This window comes from Carettochelys insculpta, chromosome 1, assembly GCF_033958435.1.
Source record: "Carettochelys insculpta isolate YL-2023 chromosome 1, ASM3395843v1, whole genome shotgun sequence".
NCBI lineage: Eukaryota > Metazoa > Chordata > Testudines > Carettochelyidae > Carettochelys > Carettochelys insculpta.
The window spans coordinates 55847826-55858927 of NC_134137.1; positions in this window are offsets into that span (position 1 = coordinate 55847826).

The window sequence follows — 11102 nt, forward strand, 5'->3', positions numbered from 1 at the left end:
GTAGAGATAGGATCTAGAGTGACCTGGATAAATTGGAGGATTGAGCCAAAAGAAATCTGATGCAGTTCAGCAAGAAGTGTAGAGTCCTGTACCTGGGACGAAAGCATCCCAAATATTATTATAGGCTGGGGACCGACTGGCTAAGCAGCAGTACCATGGAAAGGGACCTAGGGGTTATGGTGGATGAAAGGCTGGATATGAGAAAACAGTGTGCCCTGGTATCCAAGAAGTCTAACGGCATATTAGAGTGCATTAGGAGGAGCATTTTGAGCAGATCTAAGTAAGTTGTCATTCCTCTCCATTCAGCACTGGTGAGGCCACTTGTGTCCAGTTTTGGGTCCCCCAGTATAAAAAGGTCATGGATGTGCTGGAGCAGGTTCAACGGAGGGCAACAAAAATTATTAAGGGGCTGGAGCACATGATATATGAGGAGTTGCTGGGGGATTTGGATTTGTTTAGCTTACAGAAGAGACGACTTAGGGGTGATTTAATAGCAGCCTTCAACTTCCTGAAGGGAAGCTCTAAGGAGGAGGATAAGAAACTGTTCTCAGTGGTGTCAAATGGCAGAACAAGAAGCAATGGTCTGAAGTTGCAGAAGGAGAGGTATAGGTTGGAGATTAGGAAAAAATTACTTTGCCAGGAGAGTGGCGAAGCACTGCCATGTGCTGCCCAGAGAGGTGGTGGATTCTCCATCCCTAGAGGTTTTTAAGTCCCAGCTTGACAAGGTTCTGGCTGGGATGACTTAGTTGGGGTTGGCCCTGCTTGAAGCAGGGGGCTGGACTAGAAGACCTCCTGAGGACCTTTCCAGCCCTTTGATTCTATGATTCTATGAATAGGACCAAACGTAAAGAACTAGCAGCAGCTGTTAGTGTACAAGCCAAGATTAATTGGCACCAGAGTTTTGCCTATAAAAAATGAGTGGAAGGAGGTGAGATATATGTTCTGTTTGAAAAATGCAAAAGGGAGGTATAAAAGAGGCCTTGAGCAGATGTTGGATGTGATACAGGTTTATTACACCAAGTTGTTTAGGGGGGAGAAGAGAGGCAACACTAGGCTTCAATATGGAGAGAAAGGAGACAGCAGGCAACATTGTTGGATTTTGTTATAGACCACAAATCCATGGTAGAACAGCCAGAAGGTTTGCGCATCACTATTCAGTGTCAGGAGATATTTGTAAGAAACTGAAGAGCTCCAGAAAGAGGAATGCCCAGGCAGTGAGGAGAGAACAGTATGAGACTTTCCCATTGATTTTCTGCCCACGTGTTGAGGGCTGTGTTTAATCAGGGAAAGGGAAAGAGGAAGTTGGCGAGGTCATTTAGTGAGGACTTGTTGGTCTTGTTGAGCAAAGGGTGAGGGCAGGCAGGTCACTGTCAGAAAATGGAGATTCCTCACCCTGCAGAATATAGACTCTAAGGCTGCGTCTCCACTATGAGACAAAATCGAATTTAAAGAGTTAGCTTGATATTAAAAAGTCACTGTCTTCACTGTAAATACCATTAGCTCAATTTATTGAGCCAAAATACCAATAACAAAATGTTGATATTACGTGATGGGTATAGCATCAATTTCACATTTAAAAATCTCAAATAAAGCCTAGTTTGGAAGTGCCATGTCCTTAATTTGAATTTATTAGCCTCCAGAAGTTCCCATATGTGTCCCACAAAGCTATGTGATCACCCTCCATGTATGGCCACGTCCTCCTCTGCTGCGCTCCATCCAGGTGTACAGGGAGAAGTTCACAGGAAGCCAACAAATTTTTGATCGAATTAGAATTTGAACTGGAGTTCAGCAGTACCCAGCCCTGCAAATATAAAGGGTTCCCGTTATGAAAACATTCATTTGCCCATCGCTTTGCACCACATCAGTAGCCATCCCACCACTTTGGTAGCAATTGAATCAGTAGCAGCCTACTGCAATCATGAGCACTCAGGATAGTGATCTGCCTAATACTTCTCAGTCTCACAAGAGAGCCCCAGCATGGCCCCACCAGGAGATTCCGGATTTTCTTGAGATTTGAGGGGCCCAATTGGTGGCAAAGAGCCTTCAGGTGGCCAAGAGAAAAGCGGTAATCTATGATCAGATGTCACGTGAGATGATCGCCTGAGGTTACTCCTGCAACTCTATGCCATGCCAGGTGAAGGTGAAAGAACTCCAGCAGGCGTCTCAAAAAGTCCAGGAAGCAAACCAGTGGTTGGGGCAGCTCCATGGACCTCCCACTATTATCAATATCTGCATGTGTTTATGGGGAGCAACCCCACCACAGAGCCTGGGCTGAATTGCAAAACGTGTGGAGGCCCTGGTATGGAATTTGGGGTGAACCCAGGGAAGCTGGGTGCCCTGGAAGAAGAGGCCAACAGAGGGGAGGAAGGGGACAAAGAGCAGAGGACCAAGGAAGTTGTTCCCGACAGCACGGAGCTCTTCACCATAGACCTGGAAGACATCCCCTCCACTCAGGTCACCTCCATGCTAGTCCCTCGACGGTGGTCCCTGAGCCCCCTGGTCCAAGCTGTTTGGATGTGTCTTTATTCCGCATGCTAGAAGCAGGTTGTGGGTGGGTAGATATATGCGTACTGTTGGGTGTGGGTAGAAGTTTGCTTTGGTTCTGTGACCCTCACGTGTTAATGTTTCTTGGGATGGAGTGCTTCTCCTTTTTGGAGATCTCCTCAAAGGCCTCACACAGACCTCTTGGATTTTTTTTCACAACTTTCTTGTGCAGTCCTGATTTGTTGCAGCTGCCACGGTAGCACACCCTGCCACACCAGGCAACCAAACAGCAATCTGGTGTCATGGTGCCACACAGCATTTTAGCAAATTTTCCAGGCTTGTGGTCACACAGCATGAACAGGTGTTCTTTGTCCATAACTGTTAGTTTTAGGAGGGTGATGGCTTCTTCGGCAACCTACAGAAGCATGGGAATTGGCATCAGATTTCTTTTCTTTTGCCATGCTTCCTGCCCCTTTACATTTCCCTGCTGCAGCTGGTGAGCTCTCCGTTTCCTATCCCACAACATGGTTTGCAGGCACTGTGGGACTTCTCCCCTCCCATGTCCCTTTCCACCCAGCATTTTTCAGGAATCCAATGCATCAGGCAGCTGCCAGGCTCTCTATGGCATCTCCCTCTTCCTCCCTCCTCTCCCCTATCCCCACATCCCCCCGGCATGTCCCTTTCCACCCAGCATTTTTATTTTTCAGGAATTCAACACACCCAGCGGCTGCTGGGCTCTCCAGGGCATCTCCCACCGTCCATGTCCCTTTCCACCCAGCATTTCTTTTTATTTTTATGGTATTTTTTTTAAATTATTTCTATTTGACAGAGACTCCCCCCCACACGCAGACATCCTTGTGGCTGTAATCGAACCCTTCCCCACCATCCCCTCCATGCAGCTTACGCACTGAGGAAAATTGCTCCAGGAGCAGCTGAAACAAATTTCCCCTATCCCAAGACACCTGGCAACTTCTCCTGCTTTGCAGCCTTCCCCTTCCCCTGAGAAGTGGACAATTGCTTATAGCTTACCATGTCCACAAAGAAATGTGCTGGATAAGTGATGGCAAATGCTGTATTATGAAATGCACACTAAGAATCCTGTCCTTGAAAAGCCTTTAGCGGCCTTCAAAAAAGAAACTTTGCCTGATAGTAGATTTAGCGACCCATTCATTCCATTTGAAAAAATACTATGTGAATTTTGACCTTCACTTTTCGGATGTAATGCTCAGAGAAGGAGAGAAAGCCAGAAAGAAAAAAGAGGTGCAAGCAGAATGTTATCCTGCTGCACATGGAGCAGAGCACACCAAGCTGGCAAAGGACACTGCTCAGTGGTGTCATAGTACAGCTCAGTGGTGTCAGAGTCAAGCTGAGTTCCAGCACAGAACGCTTAACTTCCAGCTGCAGCAAGCGGCAAAGCAAAGTGAAGCTGCAGCAAAGCTGAGTGGAGCTGCGGCAAAGCTTGTAACGGCAGTTATGGAGCAAACAGAGGTCCTGCGCTCCCTGCTGCAGCTGCAGAGGGACCCCCAAAGCAGCACTGCAGGAGCAATGCCTGCTGCCTGGAGTCACCTGAGGAGAGGTCACCCACCCCCACTCACCACAGTCCCCAGAGGGGAGAAGGAAGGCAAGGATAGCCTGCCGCTCTAGCCCCATGGACCACTGCAAAATGCTATTCAAGCACCCTTGAGAAGGCTTCTTTTCCCTGCCACTTAAACCTCTCCTCTCCCCCACAAAATACAATCATTCCTTTGATCTTGGTGTGATTTTGTGGTATGCAGGAGTGGTAGGGCAAACAAATCATCATTAGGGGTTGTGGGAGGACTGAAGTTTAAGTCACAGCTGCCCACTCATACTCCCATGTCCACAGCAGACTTGTGGCACAGGAACCCAGGCGTGTTGGGGGAAAGCTGAAGGCACAGCTGTCCACCAATACTCCCAGGTCTGCAGTGGAAGCGTGGCTGATGGCACCGGGCAAAAGGCACAGCTGCCCGCCATATGCATTCTACTTACTGCAACTTAACCCCCTCCCACCAAGTAAAAGCATTCATTCATTAAGACATGGTATGATTTATTTGCATTATGTCAGAAAAATACATTGGTAGCATGTGTGTTGCAGATTACTCATGAAGCTAGGTTTTTAAGCATCCCTTACTGCTGCTGCCTCAGTGTGGTTACTAGAGGATGGTTATGTAGGTGGCTGCAAGTAAGCCCTGCCTATGGCCTCAGCTTCAGAATTCCAGATGGATGGGAGAGTCTCCAACCTGGATTCACAAATGTTGTGCAAAATAGCACACACTGTAATTACAGTGGGGACATTAGTTTCAGAAAGGTCCAAATGAGTCAATAAGCATCTGAACCTCACTTTTAAATGGTCAAAGGCGCGTTCAAACAACTACTGAGTCTGTGATTGAAGTGTTCCTTGCTGGGGTCCAGGGCACCTGTGTAGGGCTTCATAAGGCAAGGGGGCAGAGTATAAGCAGGGTCACCCAATATTGCAATAGGAATCACCATGTTGCCAATCATGATTTTCCGGTTGGGGGAAAAATGTCCCATCCAGGTGCTTTCTGTACAGCCCAGAATTTTGGAAGATGCACGGATCATGCACCTTACCTGACCAGCCAACGTTGCTGTTGGTGAAATGACCTTTATGATTTACCAACCCCCCTGCAACACCATGGAGAAGTACCCCCTTTGGTATATATATTGAGAAGCCAGGTGGTCCAGGGCCATGATGGGCATGTGGGTTCCATCTCTTGCCGCATCCCACTCAGGAAACTACTGGGCAGCAAATCCATCCACTACTGCCTGTACATCTCCCAGGGTCACGGTCTTCCCGAGGAGATGCTGACAGATTGCATGGGCCACCTGCATCACCAAGGATCCCACTGTAGATCTGCCCACCCTGAATTGATTTGCCACTGACCGGTAACTATCAGGTGTTGCAAACTTCCACATTGCAATTTACACTTGCTTCTTTGTTAAAGCTGGCCTCATTCTTGTGTTGCTGCATTTCAGGACCAGGGGTATCACATCACAAAGTTCAATAAAAGTGGACTTATGCATGTAAAAATTCTCTACCTACTGCTCATTGTCCCAGGGCTTCATAACAATGTGGTCTCACCAGCGTATGCTGGTCCCATTGGTCCAAAAACTGCCACTCCACTGTCAGAAATGCATTCACGGCAGCCAACAGCTGAGTTCTTGTACTGCAGGTGTGAGATTTGCTCTTCAGAACCACCATTGTTGTTGTCATCAATCATCATCATCACTATCATGATACTATACTGCCACTGAGCTTTGTAATTGAAGGCAAAATTGCGCGATGGCCAATGCAGTTGCTGAAACGATGTGTGCTATGTGTTTGGGGATCCATGCTTGCACTGGAATGCTGCAGCAGGAAATGGCGCAATCTCTAGCTTGTTTTCACACAGTTACTGGGTGCTCTGAATTCTGGGACAGGGCTTTGCAGTCTGCAATTCAAACATGAAACATCCACAAGCAACCAGGGCTAAGGCACTGTGAGATAGGTACCCACAATGCACTGCTCACACTGTTGAACTTGCATAGGGCAATGGGGACGTGGAAACTTGACAAGAAAAATGGTGGGTCGAATTTCAAGAAGCTTTGTAGACACAATTCAAATTTATAGTAATGATGTTAAAAATCAAATTTATTACAAATTGAATTTATCTCATAGTGTAGACACAGCCTAAAAGATTGGTGTTGCTGAAGTAGCTCCAGCAATGATCCATCCACCGCAGGCCAGGACAGTCCTGGGTAGTCTGCTAGTGGCCTCACTGTGTTATCTTCTCGAGGTGTTTGAGCTAGGAGCAGTAGGTACCTGCCAAGGCTCTGCATATGCCTTAGATGAAAACAAGGCCTTTGAATGGGTCTAGCAAGAGCACCTGCAGGATGTGTTTCAGCATGATGGGATCTTCATCAACAGCCTACAGACCTTTGTATAAAGGGGCCCTTTTCATCTCACACTGCTTCTTTAACTTGCTTGTTAAGCCATGGTGGCACCTTTTTGGTTCTCCTACTGTGTTTTATTAATTTGGAGTACACATTTAACTTGAGCATCTATTTTAGTGTCTTTGAAGAGTTTCCATGCATCTTCTGGGGATTTTACTTTGGCACTGTGCCTTTTAATTTCTGTTTAACTAACTTCCTCATTTTTGTTAATAACAGAGAGGAAGCCATGCTAGTCTATACACTATCAAAACAAAAAGCAGTCAAGTAGCACTTTAGAAACTAGCAAAATGGTTTATTAGGTGAGCTTTCGTGGGACAGACCCACTTCTTGAGTCTGTTCTGGTCTGGCTATGGTCTGAAGAAGTGGGTCTGTCCCACGAAAGCTCACCTAATAAACCATTTTGCTAGTCTTTAAAGTGCTACTTGACTGCTTTTTCCTCATTTTCGTGTACTTCCCATTTCTGAAATTAAGTGCCACAGTGTTGGGCTGCTGTCATGCTTTTCCCACCATAGGAATGCTACATGTAATTACATTATGGTCACTATTTCCAAGTGGTCTGGCTACATTCACTTCTTTGACCAGATCCTGAACTCCACTTACAACTAAATCAGGAATTGCATCTCTCTTGTCTGTAAAACTACAGACAGATATTTTCCCACCCTGGGAGCAACGTGCATAATTTTCTGTTCAGCAGTGAAATACCAACACACAGCTCAAATGTGAAGGAATGATATCCTGCTACCCATCCAAGGTAATTTTCTGTACATGTACAAAAACACTGAGAAGTGCTGAAAGTTCAGTGGGGCCAGGAGCCAAACAACATAGTCTATACTATGAATCCTGAGACTGAACACAAGTCCTTCAGGTGATTTGTATACACATTTGGAAATCTTTGAGTTCAAATAACTATGTTAGGAAATAAATAGAGGTTGGCTTCCCATCTGAATGCTCTCCTTCTGGGGCTGGATAAGATAATTTCAGTTAATTTACTTCCTCTTCCACTAACCCAAACCTTGACCATGGACAAGCCAAACAGCTTCATAGAGGCAGTTACAGAGAAGCAAAAGACAAAGTCTTGAGTGAGTATGAATGATGTGGCGAAGCAGGAATGTGACCAAAGCTGAGGTCACAAATGCATGGCTAGAGAGGTGAAAGTGGGATGCAAAAGAAAGAGCCTATGTTATTGAGGAACAAATGTGGCACCAAGGGTGCTAGAACAATTTTTGTAGCCAGCATGCTGGGAGCCACTGAACCAAATTGAAAATCATATACATAATGGAAACCCCTTCAAGTCAGGGGGTGCAGTAGCACCCCCTCCCACGCACTTACACACACACCCTTAGTTCCTGCGCCTATGCCTGGAAATCACAGGAGTCGCTCAATGCTGAGAAACAGGAAGGCCAGTTTTCCTTTTGAACAGAAAATTATGCACGTTGCTCCCAGGGTGGGAAAATATCTGTCTGTAGTTTTACAGACAAGAGAGGGGCAATTCCTGATTTAGTTGTAAGTGGAGTTCAGGATCTGGTCAACTATGCCTGAGTTCTTGTTGCAGCCAAAATCTCACACATGTCCATTAGGGCAGAAGGGTCTGGAAAAGTTTCCCCTGCACTGACTTCTGCTGGTTGCTTGACTGTGGTGCCAACTCAGGCTACGTCTACACGTGCACCCAACTTCGAAATAGCTTATTTCGATGTTGCGACATCGAAATAGGCTATTTCGATGAATAACGTCTACACGTCCTCCAGGGCTGGCAACGTCGATGTTCAACTTCGACGTTGCTCAGCCCAACATCGAAATAGGCGCAGCGAGGGAACGTCTACACGCCAAAGTAGCACACATCGAAATAAGGGAGCCAGGCACAGCTGCAGACAGGGTCACGGGGTGGACTCAACAGCAAGTCGCTCCCTTAAAGGGCCCCTCCCAGACACACTTTCATTAAACAGTGCAAGATACACAGAGCCAACAACTAGTTGCAGACCCTGTATATGCAGCACGGACCCCCAGCTGCAGCAGCAGCAGCCAGAAGCCCTGGGCTAAGGGCTGCTGTCCACGGTGACCACAGAGCCCCGCAAGGGCTGGAGAGAGAGTATCTCTCAACCCCCCAGCTGATGGCCGCCATGGAGGACCCCGCTATTTCGATGTTGCGGGACGCGGATCGTCTACACGTCCCTACTTCGATGTTGAACGTCGAAGTAGGGCGCTATTCCCATCTGCTCATGGGGTTAGCGACTTCGACGTCTCGCCGCCTAACGTCGATTTCAACTTCGAAATAGCGCCCAACACGTGTAGACGTGACGGGCGCTATTTCGAAGTTACTGCCGCTACTTCGAAGTAGCGTGCACGTGTAGACGCAGCTTCAGAGAGCAAGGGGACACTGTGGGCCCCAACTAATACAGAGCCACTAGAATGACAAGCAAAGAAGAAGGGACCGGGGAAAAGACGCTTGAGAAGGATCCCCTGGAAGTGGGGATGGGGGAGACAACTCACAGGTCACTCTCCAGTTGCTCTCTGGGTCAGTCTTTCACCATTGGATAAGTTATGTGCACAGATATGCATTCCTCCATCTCAATTAAATGTGTCAAGGTAGATACATTAATATGTTATAGTGCATATTAATTGATGGAGCTGGCTGCATTATGCAATGTTATTTATCACTGTCCAGTATAAGCTCTTATTTTTAATTGCTTATTGCCGTGGACGGTTTAACTGTTCTATTTCCCAATAGCACCTCTCTTTTTTGGAATGGGGCCCTGATGTTTGGCAGAAGAATGAGCCTGAAGCCAGAGACATGCCTTTTACTATCCCAGTGAAACTCCACCAGCCATGACTGAGCTATAAGCCTCTGAAAAATCGACATTTGCATCTGCTGAACAGAGCTTCTGAAATATTCACTGCATGTAGTCAGGGCTGGGTTCCCATATGCCAACTGAAGAAAGTGTGGTCCCATTCCTCCATTCAGCATCCAGGCAACAGCAGCATATAGCACTTCCTTCCTGGGACTAGAGAGGAAGAGAGAGATGCACTGCTTTGGGAGTCAGGAGACATTCAGGAATTTGAATTTCAGCTCTTATGGCTAGCATTAACTTTGAACTGGGACCTGAGATATCTAAATTTCCTGCCTGGGTCTGCCACTGACTTTCCATGTGATAAAGGGCATTGGCATTGCGTAGCAGTCCCACTCTCTCTGGGTTTTAACAGCACCCACGACTGTCGCAGCTAAATGCTTCCCAGGTATTAAGCAGAAGAAATGTTATCACACTGGAGGCTTACTGGACTGGGGAACTTCTTCATTGTGTGTCACTGGCATTTTGCAGCCTGGACTTTTTTCCCCAGTTCATGGCTCTCCAGACTGCTTGCATCTGCTTTTTCAGTTTGTAACGCCTCACTGGTTACTTTCTTTGATTTGTGAACTGCTTGTTTTGAGACATCTCAATCCCACATTGTTATTTGTGGCTTGGCTTTTTTCTGGATGCAGTTTTACATATGGGTCTCTATCCCACTTGAGCTTCTGCAACATGCTGCCTTTCCAGCTTCTCAGTGGGTTTTCAAATGCTGCATCCCAGCAGGAAAAAAATTCTCCTTTCTGGTCTGTATTCATACAGAGGGATGCCTCCATAAACGGAACCTATTCAGGCTTAAAAAATTGTCAGTTTAGGTAATCACAGTAACAGCACCTTACGGTTCTAGGCAGGACCTTATAAGCTTCTCTACCTGAGCTTACAGGGTAAATTTTAATAGCAACCACCTGTTGTATACAAGACTAGAGAGCATATTAACTCATGAATGCAATGAGGTCTTCTTTACTTGAGCAGTTGGGTGAGTCTGAAAAGACTGAGGGAAGCGAAGTAATTTCTGGTTTATATTGAGAACAGGATTACACTGTCTAATTTGCAGAGACACTGTTGGATGCATGTATTATAATTAAGCATCCACAGATGTTTTCAGCTTTTCAATTAAAAAAACATCCACCCCCAAATGTAAAACATCACGATCCTCTACAGATTAGTATGGAAATAATGGGAAGGTTTTGACACACTTGTGAGGGGAAAACTGTGGCCTTGACAGGAATGTGAAAACTAGAAAAATGTTATTAAAAATTAGAATACTGTATGGCTGGTGAGGAGGACATTAAGGAAATAGAAAATGTCTGGCTATGTCTACACAGCAGTGTTATTCCTGAGTAAGTATCAGAGGGGTACCCATGTTAGTCTGTATCTGCAAACACAAAAAGAGGTCCTGTGGGACCTTATAGACAAACAGATTTTTTTGGATGTGTGCATCCATCCGATTAGGTTGGGGGGTCTTTGCCCACAAAAGCTAATGCACCTATTAGGCTATAAGGTGCCGCAGGACTTCTTGTTGTTTTTCCTTTGTCAAGTTTACTCCATCAGATTTGACTTCAGAAAAGTGTGCTTAAGAGTACGTTGTCTTACCTTTAATTTAGCCAAGATGAAGGGCGTGGGGTACAGAGAATAGAGGAGGTAATAGAGGGTCATGAGGAAGAGATTCAGAAGACCAAGCGCAGGTTGGCTGCAATAAGAGTATACTTAAATATTGTGATGATTGTTGGCTCCCAGCCCTAACTAGCTGGACAGAGGTTTGAATCTGCTTTTGTCTGAAAGCTGACAGATTTGGAGCTGACGAAGCGG